This window comes from Euleptes europaea, chromosome 4, assembly GCF_029931775.1.
Source record: "Euleptes europaea isolate rEulEur1 chromosome 4, rEulEur1.hap1, whole genome shotgun sequence".
NCBI classification, from domain to species: domain Eukaryota; kingdom Metazoa; phylum Chordata; class Lepidosauria; order Squamata; family Sphaerodactylidae; genus Euleptes; species Euleptes europaea.
In genome coordinates, this window is record NC_079315.1 from 42,256,547 (window position 1) to 42,276,119 (window position 19,573).

Below are 19,573 nucleotides of genomic sequence, written 5' to 3' on the forward strand. Positions count from 1 at the left end.
CAAATTATTCAGTAAACAAATGGCATGTTTCATTTAGTATGATTCTTTAAAAACTTGTTCAGAAGTATGGCTATACTGACTTCTATCTGAGGCCACCAAACTATTGTACCCCATCATCATCATCATCATCATCATTATCTTTATTAGGCATTTACATCAGTATACCATAAACAGAATTACAAAATCGGTTAAAACAGATTACATTAAAAGGACATTACTTAGAAGTATATACAAACTGCTCGTGAATCCTTTGTGCAGACAGGAGAAAACTAGCTACTTGTTGGGTAACGGTAGGGTTTCTATCAGATAAAAGGTACATCACCGACTGCTATCGGAAAGACTCTGTTCACTAGGCAGTAGGGGTTTGACATAAGTATTCCTCGGCCTCATGTAAAGCTGGCAGTACAACAGCACGTGAGTTAAGTGTTCAGGATCCCCAGTCTTACATGGACAATACCTATCAATAAAATGGATTCCTTTGTATCTTCCTTGTAGGATAGATGAGGGAAAAATGTTAAGTCTAGCAAGCATGAAAGCTCTGCGAATGTCCGGTGACTCCAAATAAGACAAGTAGGAAACTGCAGCTCCATAAGCCGGAGTAATACCATGAAACATGGGGATACAGTGTCTATTAGCTAGGGAGGTTAGGATCTGCATTTCTATCTCTAGTAGGCGCTGACGTATCAATCTAAATGCTTGCTCTTTCCCAAGCATCAAAAGAGAATCAAATGGGATTCCGACAGACTTGATTTTCCTGACAATTAATTTTGACCACTGGCTTATGTAAGAATCTCCCAGCAATGCAAGAATATAGCCAGGATATTCAGTTAGGAAGTGCAGATGTAACCAGAACTTAATGGTCTGGATCCAAGCTCTGGTCTCCAAAAAACCCTGTCCCGTCTCAAGGCACAGAGCTGCATACCCTACGCAATTGGGGACACCAAGAATGCGGCGTAAGAAGGTGGACTGAATCCTCTCAATGTCCTGATTAAAGGCACTTACCCAAATAGGAACTCCATATAGGAGTTGGGAGATGGATTTAGCCTTAAACACTCGTAAGGCAGCAGGAACTAATTGGCCATCGTAAACATAAAATAAACAAATTGTGGCCTCGTTATTACGTTTAGCTGAGGACACAGCATAGTTCCTGTGAGTTGTCCAATTGCTGTTGTATTGGAAATTCAGGCCCAAGTATCTAAATTGTTTCACTTGTTCAATTTCATGCCCTTTAATTGTCCAACTGTGACGTCTCCAAGATTTAGAGAAGACTAGGATCTTAGATTTCTTGTAATTGATGGATAATAAGTTGGCATTGCAATAGCTTATGAACATTGACAGCAGCCGTCTTAGCCCCTTCTGTTAGTGATAGATAATACCACAGCATCATCGGCATACAATAGTAGAGGGATGGAGGAAGGGCCCTATTGTACCCCATAAGCTACCTTTCTATAGACTTTTGAATTCCCAGCAAGTGTGTGTGTATGTTTTAAGTGCTGTCAAGTCGCTTCCGACTCATGGCGACCCTATGAATCAAAGTCCTCCAAAATGTCCCATCTTTGACCCCCTTGTTCAGATCTTGCAAATTGAGGGCTGTGGCTTCCTTTAGTGAGTCCATCCATCTTTTGTTGGGTCTTCCTCTTTTCCTGCTGCCCTCAACTTTTCCTAGCATGATGGTCTTTTCCAGTGACTCTTGTCTTTTCATAATGTGACCAAAACACAATAGCCTCAGTTTAGTCATTTTAGCTTCTAGGGTCAGTTCAGACTTGATTTAATCTATAACTCACTGATTTGTTTGTTTGTTTGTTTGTTTGGCAGTCCACAGTATCCATAACACTCTCCTTCAACACCACAATTCAAAGGAATCTATTTTCTATCAGCTTTCTTCAATGTTCAGCTTTCACACCCATACGTAGTAATAGGGAATACGATGGCATGAATTAACTTGATCTTGGTGGCCAGTGGCACATCCTTACACTTCAGAATCTTTTCTAGCTCCTTCATGGCTGCCCTTCCCAGTCTCAATCTCCTTCTGATTTCTTGGCTGCGTTCTCCCTTTTGGTTGATGATGGAGCCAAGGAAAGTAGGGGTAGAATACTGAGGCAGTGATGTGACATATCTTGGAAAAAATCTCTTGTTCTGTGATGTGAATAACTAAGGTCACAAACCTATGCTCAGTTACTTTGAACTAAATCCTATTGAGCTGAGTGGAACTTAACTACTTAAGAAACAAACACAAAGCAGGTTTTAGTGGATGAAATAGTCATTGTCTGGACACCTTAATAATTTGTCACCGAGCAGGGGGAACAAACAGTGCTATATAGATAGCATTTTTGATTCTGACAAAGGGAGCTTTGACTCCTGAAAGCTTACAGGGTGCTACTGGACTTAATTTTTGATTTTGTCATTCTTAAAGATATGAATAGTTAAACATGCCAAAACTATTAAGTCCAATGCAAACAACATTAAGACTATCAATGAATTTCAATGGAAGTGAATGAAGCATGCATTCAGTTATCCTATTAAAATCAATGGCACCTAAAAAGGGCTTTATTTTGGTTTGCACTCTTTTTGTGCTTACAGTTTTATTGCATTCCGAGAATCCATAGCCTTACAGTTAGAGTGCATTATCTGGTATATCTGGTATATCAATAAGGGTTATACATGTTATAGCACATTTGGATTAAGATCAATATATGCATTGAAAGGCAGAGCTGGATAACAAGTTTATTGTCTTTCTTGAGAAAGGGAGTGCTATTGTAACATAACTGATAAAAAGTTACTGAATACAATAATGAAACCATTAGCGATGAATGAATGATAGTTATCTGCTTCTCTTGTTGCATGAGTGGTGTGCCTAGTCAGTGAAAATATACCTCAGTAACTACCCTATATTGGTAAGCATGGGATCCTTTTTGAGTAAAAAGGTGGGGACAGTATTAGCTGTTTCCTGAGGATGTTGTGTAACATCAGTACTTCAAAGCTGGGCCAGTATTTGTTATGCTATCTGGTTATGGATGCCAGCCTCCATGTGGGGCCTGGGGATCTCCTGGAATTACAGCTCATCTTCAGACTAAAGAAATCAGTTCTCCTGGATAAAATGGATGCTTTGGAGGGTGGGTCAACTCTATGGCATTGTACTCCGCTGAGGTCCCTGTCCCTGTCCCTGCTCCATCCCCAAATCTCCAGGAGTTTTCAACTTGGATCTGGCAGCCCTAAACCCCCTCCCCCACCAGTATCCAGAGGGAACCTAGCAACCCTATATCTGGTTACCTCCTTGTATTTGATTCCCCACTCCTCTACCACCAATGCTATTCCTTTGCCACTGGGTATATTTGAGAGACAGTGTGGTGTAGTGGTTAAGAGCAGTGGGCTCTAATCTGGAGAACCGGGTTTGATTCTGAAAATTGAGTTCTCTTTTTATTAGTTTGATAAAATGAGTAGGGCAGTTTCTGTAGTGGCACTTAGCTTTCAGGATTTCTCTTTAGTTCAACTAAGCAACATCTCTGATTATGCTTAATTTGAAAGGTTTTGTTTCTTTACTAGATCTTATTTTTAGCAAGTATTGATATTGCTGTATTCGGGAAGGGGGGGGGTTCTGTCTTTTTTTTTAAAATATACGTTTTATGTCAGTTCTCCTAGCTTTTTGAGCTATATCTCTTTTTGCCGGGCTTTCCCAAAAACCCACACCAAAAGATGAAATAAATACACTAAATTTATCAAATAATTTCTTGGGAGGAACTGGTAGCCTCTTGTTCTGTTGTACTGGTCAGGTTGTTCTGTGTATGAGTCAAATAAGAGAAAGCCGAAGAAGAAGTGAGCCCCATGGCGCAGAGTGGTAAGCTGCAGTACTGCAGTCCAAGCTGTCCTCACGACCTGAGTTCGATCCTAACGGAAGTTGGTTTCAAGGTTGACTCAGCCTTCCATCCTTCCGAGGTCAGTAAAATTAGTACCCAGTTTGCTGGGGGAAAAGGGAGGATGACTGGGGAAGGCACTGGCAAACCACCCCATAAACAAAATCTGCCTAGTAAACGTCGAGATGTGACACCATTCCATGAGTCAGTAATGACCCAGTGCTTGCACAGGGGACCTTTACCTTTTTTTTTAAGAAGAAGTATTTACTAGGTTGGCTATCATTCAGAAGTAAAAAATACATTATGCATGGAACTCCTCAAGTTAAAACAGTTATTAACTGAAATCATACCATCCATCAAAGATACAAGGATATATAAACATGCCATTTTGCCATTTAGAACTCATTTTTTAAAAGTTGTTCGAACAGATTCATGTACAAAGTCATTGTTTTCTTAAAATCTTTGTGTCTACTCATGTGGTACTTAAGTTTTTGTGTATTCTATTTCTATTATGTTGCATTTGTCAACATTAAAATTGGGTTTCTATTTGTCAACCAAGTTACACTACAGAACTGAATTCATTTACATTTGACTTACTCCTTGCAATATGTGCAGTATTCCTCCCAATTTGATGTCATCAGCAACTTTAACAATCTAGGTCAGTTATAAAAAGTAAGGAACAGCAAAAGCAGAAGCTGTGGTAAAGATGACCCTAATAAGGCCCCCACTATGTTTTTTAGTTCAATTTTTTTGAATTGAAAAATGTTTTATCTTCTCTGGTTAAGGATAGTAAATGCAGAATCTCAAAATATGGCTTTTATCCTTGAAAAATGAATCATTTTATATCTGTATTTCAAGCTTTAGGATAGGAATGATCATTACCTTACCTGGCAAAGAAATTAACAACCTTTGGATGGAAGGAAGGACAAGCTAAATATATGTAGAGCCCCAAAAGTTATAAAATAGCTGCATTTGCAGAAGGTCTCAAAATGCATAGTTAGTCCTTTTACAGTTCTCCCTGCTTTTTGAATGCATTGAACCATCACACACAAGCCATTTTCACTTCCCTTATTAAGCTACTGTTCTGCCTTGACTCCCTTACTTTTAGTACACATGTAGTTAGCAGCTGTACACCCATGCCACCTATGCAGACCAGAAGGCCATTTTCTGGCTGCTTAGTTATTTCTGTTGGTGCTGGTGAAAGCATAGCTAGATTACTCTTCTGGTTGTCAAACTATTTTAAATTCTCTCACCCTCCCTCATAAACTGTAAAAACGTATAAACCCAAAGGTTTGTGATGGGTACCATCTGTGTGCTGTAATTTCATTCTATTAAAAGGCTTTCATTCCTTTTGCACAACCTCTGATTTTCTTGCCTTCCTCTCCTTCTGCAGGACAAGACATTCTACCACATGATTTCAGTGCCTGTGTTTTACAGATTTGATCGGTTTGCATTAGGGCTGCCAGGTCTCCTGCCTGGGAATCTGACACCATTCTGTCAGTCATGGGAGAAAAAAAATAAAAATTAAAAGTTGCTAACTTCAATACTAGTTAACCACTTCTATGAAGAACCATGGAGTTTTACCATAGAATTTCTGGTGGTTCCTTAAGAGGCATGATGTGACAGAAGTGATGTAACACCATTGACCCCTCAAGTACCCGCCTCCCCAGACTTCCTAGTTTGCATGGAGTGGTTCATGTTTTTCATTTTGCTCAGCAATGTTATTTTAAATCGGTGTAACAATTCAAAGTTAATCTAACTACAAATATATAAGGGCTCTGGTTTATACACATAAACAAATAAATAAAATGTGTGGGTTTCCCCCCCTGCATCAAATAGTTATAATTCTAAACATACTAACTTGGAAGTAAGCCACACTAAAATCAGTGTGACTGGCTTCTAAACAAACATGTTTAGGAGTACATGGAGTGATGCATTTTTTTAAAGAGTTCTTGTATACAAAAGAGATAGAGATAAAGGCATGTTCATGTTTAATCTCTTGTTACCACAACTGGATATTGACTCATGCAGTCGGCCTCACTCCAGGCTAGCTTAAAGTACCTTATGCAGTTATGTTTGCAATAGCCCATATTTCTTGTTCTGGTCTCTGTGTAGCAAGTGGGTGTCAGTCTCTACACGTTATGCACTTTTTTTTTGCTGTCAAGTCACAGCTGACTTATGGCGACACCATAGGGTTTTCAAGGCAACAGACGTTCATAGGTGGTTTGCCATTGCCTGCCTCCATGTAACTACCCTGGTATTCCTTGGAGGTCACCCATCCAAATACCAGGGCCAACTCTTCTTAGCTCCTGAGATCTAATGAGATCACGCTAGCCTGGAGCTATTCAGGTTAGGGCTCCTTATGTACTACTTGCAGGTTATGCTAATTACATGGAGGTGAGCAGGCCCTGGGAACATGGAAGATTAGCCACCCAGTCCATTTGGTTGAGGTTACACCCACTTACACAAAGAATATCAGTAAGGACTTCTGTGTTGAGTTTGTGAAAACCATGTTTCTTATTCCTTATGATCATTCTAATATTGTCAGTGAACCATCCAGATATAAACCCAGCTATGTATGGGATCTTATTGAGAAATATTTGTTTTAAAGTGGATTTTGATTGAAAGCAGAATGACTAAAAGAATAACTGAATTTGATAACCTGTTATATTGAAGATTCTGATAGCAGTTTTAATATATAGTGAACTTTTTATCTACAAGTATTCATTTCGACTTTGGTTCACCATGTTGAAACTGACACTGAAGATTTCTACATGGAATCATAAATGCTGCATGTTTTACTTAAGGTATAAAAATCCTATTAAAATCTATGTGTCTGGTATAATTGTGTTATGGTATTGTAGGTGCATGAAAATAATTTTGAAGATGGCTTTTAAATCCTGTTAGGGTGTCAACTGTACATACTTCCCTTCACCCCCTCCCACTCAGGAAGCTGTCATTAATTATCACATATTCAGCAAACTGCTGGAAGATAAAAGAAAGAACAGCTAGGCTAGGCCCTGTCTGTGCACAGATTCCCAGTGTCTAGTAGTTGATCCATTCAAAACAACTGACATTAGAAGAAGAAGAGTTGTTTTTTATATGCCAACTTTCTCTACCACTTAAGGAAGAATCAAACCAGCTTACAATCACCTTCCCTCCCCCTCCCCACAACAGACACCCTGTGAGGTAAGTGGGGCTAAGAGAGCTCTAAGAGAGCTGTGACTAGCCCAAGGTCACCCAGCTGGTTTCATGTGTAGGAGTGGGGAAACCAACCCGGGTCACCAGATTACTGTCCCCCACTCATGTGGAGGAGTGGGGAATCAAACCCAGTTCTTCAGGTTAGAGTCCACCACTCCAAACCACTGTTCTTAACCACTATACCAGGGGTCGGCAAACTCATTAGTCAAAAGAGCCAAATATCAACAGTACAACGATTGAGATTTCTTTTGAGAGCCAAATTTCTTAAACTTAAACTATATAGGCAAGTACACTGTTTATTAACTTAATAAACTTTAATTAAAGTTTTAAGTCTTAATTAAACTATAGTACACTGAATAAAACTTGATATCATACTTAATAGTGATCTTATTTATTGATAAAAATTAAATTGTAAATCCCTGCCATTTCCCCCTCCCGATCTGGAGTCCTCGTCTGGAGGCCTGGCCTACCGCCATAAAAGCCTGTTAGTAGACCTGTTAGTGTTCCCATTGGGAGGCCAGGTCTACCCACTGGCTTTCTTGGCAGTAGACCTGGCCTCCGGAGGCCCATAGAAGCCAATTGGTTACCTGGCCTCTGAAGGGGACATTTTCCCCTCCTCGGAGTCCAGGTCTACCGCCAAAAAAGCCAGTGGGTAGACATGGCCTCCCAATTGGACTCAGCCGGAGGCCAGGTCTACCAAAGGAAGCCCGCTCTGCCCAACAGCTGATAGGCGGGCGGGAGGGCAGGAACCACCGAGCCGCCCGCCCAGCAATCGCGCAGCTATAGGGGAGGGGAGGCTTTAGCCTCCCAACCATTGAGGGCAAGGGAAAGGGGGACCTGGCCATTCTCCACAGCGGGGGGGGGGAGAGACAGTGCGCCCACTCGCCTGCTCTCTCTCTCTCTCTCTCAGGCGCGCCGGCTCCGCAGCCCAGCTGCCAGCGCGAGCGGGTGCGAGAGCAGGGGCTCCGAACCAAGTTTGGAGAGCCGCACTCAACGGGCCAAAGAGCCGCATGTGGCTCGGGAGCTGCAGTTTGCAGACCCCTGCACTATACCGCACTGGCTCTCAAAAAGAGAGGTATCATTCTTCCTGTAAGCTCCTATAGGAGCAATGTATGCAAGCCTGACTGGGAGGAATGAAAAAACCCTAGATTATATTTTAATTTTATATATATATATATATATATATATATATATATATATATATATATATATATATATATATATATATATATATATATATAATTTTATATATAAAATTATAGTCATTGTTGTCACACATACTTCAAATTATATATATATATATATATATATATATATATATATATATATATATATATATATATATATATATATATATATATATATAATTTGAAGTATGTGTGACAACAATGACTATAATTTTCAGTAAACCCAGAATAAACTGAATACCCATACCGGTAAATTTCATTACTTGGCTTATTACCGGGTTTACCAAAAAATTCGGGCCCATTTTAGTATATAGGGAATTTTTGAAGCTCCTGAGCAGGCGCTTTTGGAAATAGAGTCCCCAAATTTGTAGCGTGGCTGTAAGGGACTCTCCTTGGACAATCACCAAAGCTTGCTGAACTTTTGAACAGGGGGTCCAGTTTTATGAGTCTGCAAAGGGGTCGCCCTCATCAGGCATTTGTGAGCCAAGCTGTCCATCGGTTTTCAGGTTCAGAAGTTCAGCATTGCCAAGGACTAGCAGAAAGATCTGATTGGCAGCCTGGCACCTCAAAATCTGGTGGCTCCCTTCATATCTGGGGTGCGTAGCATGGTGTCCATGCAAATTAGCTTGAAACTGAGGGAAAACGCTTAAATGCAAGAGAGTTGTTGAAAAAACATTTAATTTGGCTGACTGAAGATAGTTGTCTAAGTCCTGTTGTTCCGTTTCACAATTTTGATATAAATGGGAATAATATTTTGTTAAGATTTCTTGTATTTCTTCCTCTTTGTTCATCAGTTGTCCATCCTTTTCAACTGCCAGGATTCTTCTTTTTTCCCAATTCTTTTTTTATCATGTTGGCTAACAATTTCCCAGGTTTGTTGGCATGTTCAAAATATTAATGTCTTACAAATTTAAGGTTTTTCTGCATTTCTTCCACTTTTAGTCCATCAATTTTGTTTTTTATGCCATGTGTTTTACTCTGGTCTTGTATATTTCCCGTATTCTTATGTTCTTCCTCCAGTTGCTGTAGTTGTGCATACAAAGTCTCTAGTTGTACTCTTTTATCTTTCTTCAGTTTGGATGTAATTGCAATCAGTTTTCCTCTCACATATGTTTTGCTAGCATCCCATACTGTGTTCACTTCTACTTCCGATGTTAGGTTTCGCATAAAACACTCTTTAAGCTCTTACATTGTTTTAGAATATCTTTCCTGAGTAAAATGTTGTCTTCCATACGCCACCTCCTCATTCCTTGTCTTTCTCCCCTGAACTTCAGAATCAGTGGCCAGAAAGATGTTCACCTCTTCCAAGTTGTTGAGTAGCGTGTTGGAGATGAGCCCTAAATCAGTTCTAGAATATGAATTGTGGCTGTTAGAAAAGAAGATGTAGTCCCTCTCTCTGGGATTTTTGAGTCTCCATTCATCGGATAAACCCCAGGTTTCATGAATTGGAAGACTATCTTCGGTAACTTGTTGCCTTTGAATTGTGTTGATTTGTCTATTTTGGGGTCAAGAACACCATTTAGATCTCCCAGAAGTGATATATTGCCTTGATGTATCACCATTAAGTCTTCGAAAAAGGATTTGAAAAACTTCTCGTTTGTGTAGTTGGGTGCATATACATTCACAATTGTATATTTTTTCCCATTGGCTCCTTGTGCCACCAAGATTAGGTATCTTCCCTTATCATCTTTTGTAGAATCTATGATAGTTTATTTCCTCTAATATATTTCACAACTCCTTTTTTCCCTTTATTGCTGAAGACGAGTGGACATTTCCCAACTTGCGGCATTCTAAAAAAATTTCATGGGTATTTTTAATGTGAGTTTCTTGAATGCATACTAAGTCGCATGATTCTTTAATCAATTTGTGGAATATCTTTTTCCTTTTTGCGGGCAAGTTCAATCCATTTACATTGACTGAGATTATCTTCAGATTCTCCATTTTAACTTGATCTGGTTGCTTGGTGTAACTTCAACTCTTCTGGAATTTCTTCTTCTTCCTCCAGTTGTATTCCACCCAATGCAAATAATTCAGCCTGTCTTCTTTCTTCTTGTGTTATTTCTAGAAGTGTCTCTGGAGAGACAAATGGTTTGGCCTCCTCCAGTAATCGGTTGACTTACTCTCTTTCCGGTTGTGGTGTGTTTGGATTGAACTGTGCTAATCCCAACACCGATTCTCTGAGTTCCTGTCTTCGCTGCTTCCTGTTTTTAGTTTCTGCCCTGTCCTCCTCTTCTGGTGAACCTTGTTCTCTGCCTGTTTTTTTCTTACAGAACTTGTTTGTTAAAATTGATGAGTTGATCAGCTTCTTCTCTATTATGGATTATCCTCCTCCCCTCTAACAAGGAAATGTCCAAGGCATACAGGGCAATCCACCGAAATCTAATATTTCACTTATGCAATGCGGCTTTCAATTCGTCAAATTGTTTTCTTTTTTGGATTACTGCCGCTGGTAAATCTGCAAGTATCAGAATCTCTTTCCCTTAGTGTTTTAGACGAATCTCTCTTTGTTGGTGAAGAATTTCATCTCTTGTTTTCTGGTGAGTGAACATAACAAGGATATCTCTTGGTGTGTTATATCTTTTAGAGTATGTGGAAGTAATCCTGAATATCTTCTCAATTTGCAAAAAAATGTTCCTTCAGTTCATAGGTGTCTAAAAGCAGTTGCTGGAGTTCTTGTTTGAGGTCCATTAATCCAAATTTTTCACTAAGGCCTCTAAATTTTAGATTATTCTCATGGTTGATGATGTCCTGATGGTCAAAATGTTCTTCTGCATAATTATGTTTATCTTCATGTAAGTTCAGAGTGAAAGCCTAAGGGTTACCACACTTGTATTCCCAGTGATGTATTAAGAATTTGAAAACATTATAAAAATACTGTTCATACTTTGTTTGGCCCCATTAGCTGTGAAGACGTCTTCCAACCATATATAAGCCGTGGTATCCAAAAACCCTTTTAAAGTGATGTTTTTAATAACATTTTCAAACTCTTAATACATCGCTGGGAATACAAAGTGCGGCAGACACACCTGTTGAATTAATTCTTGTTGTCTGGGTTGGAGTGTTTTTATTTCTTTTGTGTTATCATCTATTTTTTTCTCAATTCATGATAATGTTTGTTGTAATGAGTTGGAGATTTTATTGCTCTCTTGCAGACTTTGTTGAAGTTTGATGTTGTTCTCCTCTTGTTTTTTTGTGTTCTCTTTACTCAGCCTTATTATTAAGCTTCTAAGACAGGGGTGTCAAACATAACGCCTGCAGGCCGAATCCAGCCCCTTGAGCCCTCACATCCAGCCCCCGAGTCAGACAAGGCAGGGATAAACAAATACCTTCTTCTCGAAGAACGCTATTCAGGAATCTATAGTTTCTTAGCTCCTTTCCCCTTCATGGGCCGCTTCCGCCGCTATTCTCCATCTGGCCACTAGACGTCACTAATGGGTCCTCTATGGGGCGGGGAGCAGTTGTTGCGCTGCGTCCTGCCTTGCTCTCGAGTGCCTGTCTTGCCTTGCTGGGGCAGGTTTGATTTCTTGCCATGCAGGGCATGGAAGGCAAGAGCAGTGCAGCTCTGCTGGTAGGCTTTGTCTTTGTCACCCTGGCTTTCTACCACCTCAACGCCGATTCAGACAATGTATGTAAGCTGCCCCCTTTGTACTATGGTGGTTGGGGCCCAATTGTACGAGGAGAGAGTTTGCTTCCCCCTGAAAATGTAGGCTTGGGCTGTGGTGTGTTTGAGTTTCTCTTCCACTGGAGGTTCCTTTGAGCTTAGCCCCAGGAGCTGTTTTCAGTAGCATTGCCAAGCTTGTGCAGCGAGAGTGCTTCTGCACTTATACAGACTGTCCCCTTCAAGGCTAAGAAACCTCAAGCAGAGGGAAGGATTTGCTGTTTGAGTCATTTCTTACTATGCCCAAGGTAGAAAGAGTAAAACATAACCCAGATTCCCAGTTATTAAGCTAGAAACCTTATTAATACATAACAATATACAAACAATAAAAAACATTTAGTATTCCCCCAGATATGCAGAAAATGGAGCACTTGTACTTAACATGCAGAGTCTTTCCTGTTTTAACTTTTTGGGGGGTACAGTTACCATACATCAAGAAATACCCCCCCAAGCAAATACAAAACAATTGTTTTGGAAGGAAGCCCCCACTTGTTCTCCAGGTAGAGGCAGATTAGCTAAGCTAATTAGACAAGTATGGGGGGAGAGCAGAAACCCAGTTTTCTGAAGGCAAAAGAATCCAGGAGAAGGACTGATTAAGAGCCACCGTGGTGCAGTGGTTAAGAGTGGTGGTTTGGAGTGGTGGACTCTGATCTGGAGAACCGGGTTTGATTCCCCACTCCTCCCAATGAGCTGTGCATGCTAATCTGGTGAACTGGATTTGTTTCCCCACTCCTACACAGGAAGCCTGGGTGACCTTGGGCTAGTCACAGCTCTCTTAGAGATCTCTCACCCCCACCTACCTCACAGGGTGTTTGTTGTGGGGAGGGGAAGAGAAGGTGATTGTAAGCCAGTTTTATTCTGACTTAAGTGGTAGAGAAAGCTGGCAAATAAAAACCAACTCTTCTATGATGGGAGGAAATCTGCTCTAGCAAAAGGCCCCAAGCTGCAAAGGGGTCAGAACCAGTATGAGTTAGTATTAAAAGTATCTGACTAGGACAGACTCCAATTCCATTCCTCTATGAAACATACTGGGTGACCTTTAGCCCTCTCAGCCTGTTGTGAGAATAAAATGGAGAAAAGGAGATTCTTGTAGGCCAACCTAAGCTCCCTGGAGAAGAAAGGAGTAAGCTGTGGAAGATAGATTGACACCATATCAGCATCTGAAATTAGGGTGGTGATGCAGAAATATACGTTTAATATGTATTTCCCTCCCTACACTGCACTGCTCAGATTTTGGAGCAAGATAAGTAGTTTCCTCTCTCATAAGCAGCTTCCGTGAGAGCAAGCTCAAAGTGATGCATATTGGGGCAAAAAATCCCAACTTCACATATACACTGATGGGATCTGTGCTGGCAGCAACAGACCAAGAAAGGGATCTTGGGATGGTAGTGGATAGCTCGATGAAGACTTCAACCCAGTATGCGGCTGCTATGAAAAAGGCAAATTCCATGCTGGCCATAATTAGACAAGGAATAGAGAATAAAACTGCTGCTATCATACTGCCCTTGTACAAAACTATGGTGAGACCACACTTGGAATACTGTGTGCAGTTCTGGCCACCTTGCCTAAAAGATATTGCAGAGCTTCAGAAGGTGCAGGAAAGAGCAATGATGCATACCTGTTCTCTCCAGGATCAGAGGAGCATGCCTATTATATTAGGTGCTGTGGAGCACAGGCAGGATAATGCTGCTGCAGTTGTCTTGTTTGTGGGCTTCCTATAGGCACCTGGTTGGCCACAGTGTGAACACACTGCTGGACTTGATGGACCTTGGTCTAATCCAGCATGGCCTTTCTTATGTTCTTATGTTCCTGTTCACCAAGTGTAAAACTTTAGCAGCTGGAGCTTCCAGACTTTCACAGCCAGTACTACCAACTGACTCATGAGCTGCTGAGGCTCAGGTCTAAGTGAACAAGATGCTTATCTCCTACCCTCAAGCCTCAGCAATCAATTAAATATATTATTTTTGCTATTGTTTTAATCATGTTTGTATTTTAAGTTTAAAAAATCATTAATTGGCTTTGCCTGTCTTGTCTATGAAGTTCGTATCTCCAGTACCTGGCATTACATTTTATGGTATTTATTTATTTATTTGGTACACATGGCCCGGCCCTATGCCATATCCGGCCCTCATAACAAATGAGTTTGACATCCCTGTTCTAAGATCATCCGCTTGTGACTCTTTCTCTTCTGAATTTTTTTCCTTTTCCTTTTTTTGGCCTTGTCATGCCTGTGTGTTGTAAAAAGTTTTGTATGTTTGTTGAGAGAATTTGAATAGTGTTCTTCGGGCCAGTTGTTTCTTCCCCCTCTTCTGGGTGTTTGCTGGTTTCCTGTGCTTTCTCTTGTGCTTTTTGTTTTTGTTCTTGATTGGTGTTTTTGCTCATATTACATTACATATAAACAAACTCTGCAATAATTACAGCCTAATTTAAATCATGTGATTCCAACTCTTAGATCAATTCAATTTCTGACAATCTTTTACTAGTGCTTACATGTAAATAGTAAATTTAATGAATTTAATTCTAGTCTTTAATTATTTATTAATACTGCTAAAAATTTAATTCATGTTAATAAATATTAGTTTGATGGTACCCAAAATTAATATACTTGTTGTTAAAATCCAATTAATTTTTTTGCCTTTTGTTATTAGGGTAGGTATGTGTGTTTTTATCAGGGCTCAATGGTATTAGTAGCAGTGGACAACAATTAATTGTGGGGAGCTATTTTTTCTGTCCACTAGATGTCACCGTTCTCCAACTTATAGGGATCCCTTCTGTCCTTTCATGATGGTTGCTTGCTTCTTTGAAGGAACCGGAAGTCAAATCAGTTCGGGTGGGCACGGAGCCAAAATTTGCAGGCTCAAGGTTGGGGCTTTTTCTGCTTAATCACCACTTTTTGGAAAAGTCCCTCACAGCTGTCTGGGGTTTTGGCCACTTCCACCTCCGCTGCCCCGTTGCGAGGAAACTGAAAGTAAGCAAAATGTCAAGCTTATTTCTCTTCTTTAATCTCTCCCCCTGCTTGACTTTTAGCGCACTTTGCTTATTTACTGACTTATTTACTGGCCGTAGCCTTAGTCAGAGTCCGTTCTGTTGATTTCCCCCGCTTTTTTACTTAACTTTCATTTCTGAGTCGTATCTCCGCCCTCCGATCTACCGCCATTTCTTCTCCTCTCCGTTTTTGCCTCAATATTATTCCCTCTAATTTGGTCACGTTCCTTTTGAAAACAGCTCGGTCTGGACCCATTCCCAAGTTTAGTTCAATGTTTTTGTTGGTGGAATGGGGAAAAGAGACGGTAAAAATAAGGAGGGGAAGGGAAAATAAAGGTGGGGGAAACATGGTGGGCTCAGGTTGGCTCGAGCTGACCCTGATGCAGTGCTGGCTTCACCTAGCCTCGCTGAGTTTTGGAGAGCCTAGGACTTGTAGACCTCGAAAGAGGTTTTTTTCCCCCTAAATCTAATTCTTTGCCCCCGGAGGTCTACTTGCCTTTAAACTCCCCTCCTGCCAGTGTGTGCTGAGAGCAGCACGGAATCTCAGTGTTGCTCTTCGGCCATCCCGCCGGAAGTTTGGCATAACAATATTTTATAAGATGGTTTATGTATGAAGAATTCTTTTTTTGAGTGGAAATGAACACAATTTCTAGGCAATACTTTTCAGTCCCATTTTTCCTCCATTGGAAGACATTTGCACAGACACTTAGCTTTTGTCTAATATTTTCTTTAGTCATCCATATTTTCAAGAACTTCTCCAACATGTCCTAGTGCTGAATGGATGCATATAAGTATTCATCTCTGTATCATATGTTAGAAAGAGGTATAAATCTTAGGAAAACAAGTGTAACAAAAATCCTCAAGCAGTTAGACAGCGTTACTAAATCATTCACTTGTTTTTTCCCCTTTAACCCTAAAAATTCTTATGAAATATCATTAGACTGGTACAACTTATAATGGAAAAATCAATGCAGTAAGAAAATTAAATTTTACTGAGAGCCTTTAGGCAAAGTGCAAAGTTAAAAATGCATCTTAGCTTCCCTTGTGGTTCATAGGAAAGGAAAGAAATGGTATCTGGGTTAGCTGTCAGCACGTAACAGTTTTTTAGAAGCTGGCTAGACAGCCCTTGAACTAAATTCTCTTAATGCTTTTTCTCTTTGATTACTTAATAATGTGAAAATAAGCACCTTAATTCAATCATCTGAAAGGTCAGAAGCTTCCTCTGTCCATTAAAAATATGGTCAGAATTGGTGAACAGATTTTACATTCCATGAACAGGATTTTGCTGAAAGAAAATATTTTCTTTAGATTTTTCATCTAAATAAAAGAGGAGTCCAGTGGCATCTATAAGATTAACACACTTTATTCCAGCATTATCTTTGTAAATCAGACTTTATGCTGGAATAAATTTTGTTAGTCTTATAGGTCCTACTGGACTCCTGTTTTATTTTGCTGCTACAGGTTAATGTGATAACCTTTCTGATTTTTCGTCTATGGTGATCTGAAGCCCCAGAGAGTGAGCACAGAGAAGAAGAAATGAAATGTGGTGTTCATGGCGTACTTAAGAAAAAGCCAGTGAAAACAATAATCTACCTGTTTGGAGATAAGGCCTTTTCTACATTTTTGCACTTCGGCAATTATCATGGTGTCACTTAGAAGGCTGTTAAAGAAAATGTATGCAAAATAGATACTACGCTGTCTACCCAAATTCAAACTGTTTGTGAAGAAAAAAAATCCAGCCTTCATGGGTGATATCTTACAAACTGAGCAAAAGCTGCAAGTTGTATAGGATGATAAAAATAGCCAGACTTAACATTAAATCAAAGTAAGGCTGCTATTTACATAGAACAATATGCTAGATAGGAAGAGTATTTAAATAATTTATTACATGTAGGTAGGCTTGTCAATTCCCACTTTGGGCAGGCAATCTTCCATGAAAGGGCCAAACCACCTGCCCTTGCAGTTTGGGCTGGCAAGAGAAACAATGTGGGATGGAAATGATATCAGGCTATATAGGGGTGTGCATTCTGGAATTTGTGAGTCAGGAAAATCACTGTTTTGGGTCAACATAATTTTCTGGAATGGTTGCACAAATATGGGATGTTTAGGCATTACAAAAAACACCCACCTAAAAAATCTGTTATTGTGTTTGGGTTTGTACCATCAGGAGCAGCAGGTGTTTTTCTTTGATTCACAAATTTCCCAGGCAGTGGCATTTCTGCCTTCCAGTTCCAATTGGGCAAGGCCTGGGGAGAGCCGCTCCTGGCCCAGGGAAGGCAGCTCCTGGCCTGGCAGAGTTTCAAGTCTGGCTGATACCTTCTCCTTCCCTCCCTCCTTTGTGGGGGCAGGGCCATTTTCCCTCCCAGCTTGAAGTTCTGCCAGTAGGATGGATGGGGACACCTTATTCAGGGGTTTGTAGAATTGGACCCATTGGTTCAGTTCACTTGAAACATGGGTGATCTTCAGTGGGCGGGGGCAATTTTGATGTTATTTGGTTGAAAAACAGCCACTCCAGCCCCCCACCAATACAACCCCACATAGAGATTAATGGAACCCAAATAATTATGGAATCCTGGAAAAACCACAACCTGAATCCCAAAGCAATCCTGGGGGACCGAGATACCTTTAAGTGTCAGTATTTATGCCCTTCCCAAAATCCAAATCAAGAAAGTACTGGCTTCCCTACCCAGGTGCACATCCTAGGGCTATATGCTGATGTCATAAATGGGCAAAATCCTGTATGTTAAGTCAGAGATCAGTTGAAACTCCAGAAACAGTATGATAATACCATAGAGTTTCTAGGGTATCGGTTGATATGCTGACATCACATCCAGATTTTTCCCAGATGTGATACTGACATTTAGTCCACCATCATTTTTACCCCTTGGCCCACCCCAAAGCTTCCACAGATCGTGGGCCACCACCTGGCATCCCTATATGCAGGACACACAGCATTCAAAATATAAATTTATTCTCAGCCTTAAATAGACCTGCTGTTTTTGGCAAAAGCTTGCATTTACCATGTCTTGCTTATCATACTTTTAAACAGGAAGTCACTACGTGGCAAATTTCTATGGTCCTTAAAATGGCAGCTGATAAAAGTTGAACAGTGCAGCTTCTGTCATACTATTATGCCATTGGACCAGCACATTCTGTTTAACAGGCAGAACAATCCACAAGGGGAGGAATGCCCTTAGGAGCTGGTGTGACCCCTGAGCCAGTGTTAATGTCACTTGTGCTGGCTAAACTAGCACTAATGCTGGCACATGATTTACTGAAAAGTACAGCTAGCACACACTGAGTCATGAGTAGGGTAGATAAAAATCAATGATTTTTTAAATTAAAAAAATCAGATTTTTAAAAATTAAATTGGATTTTTAAATAAAATGCTTTTTGAGGAAAAAAATCTATCTAAAGATAGTTTTCTATTTAAGATATATTATAGTCCAGAGATTATTCATCATGAAATAAGGATGTTTTAAATTATGTAGCATGAAGTTGTATATTCATACAGTGTTTAATTTTTTTGGTAAATGAATTCCATTAATCCATTCATAATGTCATGCTCTTCCAGAGGTTTTTGTAAGATTATTTTGGGCAGTTAGTCTACCTAGAAGATATTATCACAGATGCTTGGTTTTGCAGTTTGTAGGAAACATCAGGATTGATGTCTGATAGGAGAAAGAGCAGTTTCTCTGGATATGGAGAAAGATTTAGGAAATCCCAATCATCAGCGGAGTAAAGCAGGGGTGTGTCTTGGCCCCCCTGCTGTTTAATTTATATTTAAATGACATCATCCCAAAGCTATCTGGCTTTGAGTTCGTTTCTCCCTCTTTAGGCCCTCAAAAAATATCAGTTCTTTTATACAATGATGATATGGCCCTGGTCTCCCTTACACGGGTAGGCCTAAGAAGGTTGTTGCACAAACTAGGTGACTACTGTAAAGAAGAGGCCTTAAGAATCAACTACGCCAAGACCAAAGTGATGATCTTTAGGAAAAAGCCTCGCAAGTTTAAGTGGTCCATAGATGGAACCCCTATAGAGCAATCCAGCACCTTCAAATATCTAGGGATAACGTTCAATGAAACTTTAACCTGGAGGGTTCATTTAGCAATTACCAGACCCCATGGGGCCACAATCTCTTCCCATTTAAAGTTCCAGCTTTAAAAGTGATTAGAATGTGAAGGAGATGGAATATGGCTTGCTTCTGTTCAAAGCTCATTTGTTTGTCCATGCTTTTAAACTTGGATTTTATATGTATTGTTTTTCTTTTTAAATTATGGTCTTAAAGTGATGCTTGGATTTTTTTACTTTAGTAGAGTATTTTTTTAAGATTTAATATGTTATTGTGATGCTGAGTGGTGGCTTGAGCTTTGCAGGGATTGGATAGTAATCATGAAATCAATGATGCAATGATACAATGAAACAATGATGAAATCAAAGACTCAAATCATTTGACACTGTTTATCATGTTTGTTCTAAGTCATGTATAAATTGTTGTTTCAGTGATATGATAATCAGTAGGACTGATAATCTTAAACACATCAGTTTCAAGATTATTTGTGAGTCAAAAGCAGCCAGGAAACCTGAAGTGCTGCTTTGCTCAAGAACAGCCATATCCTGAAGGAGTATTCCAGATGGCTATCTGGGTAACTGGAGTGTTTCCTACTCTTTCATATTATATTGCTACA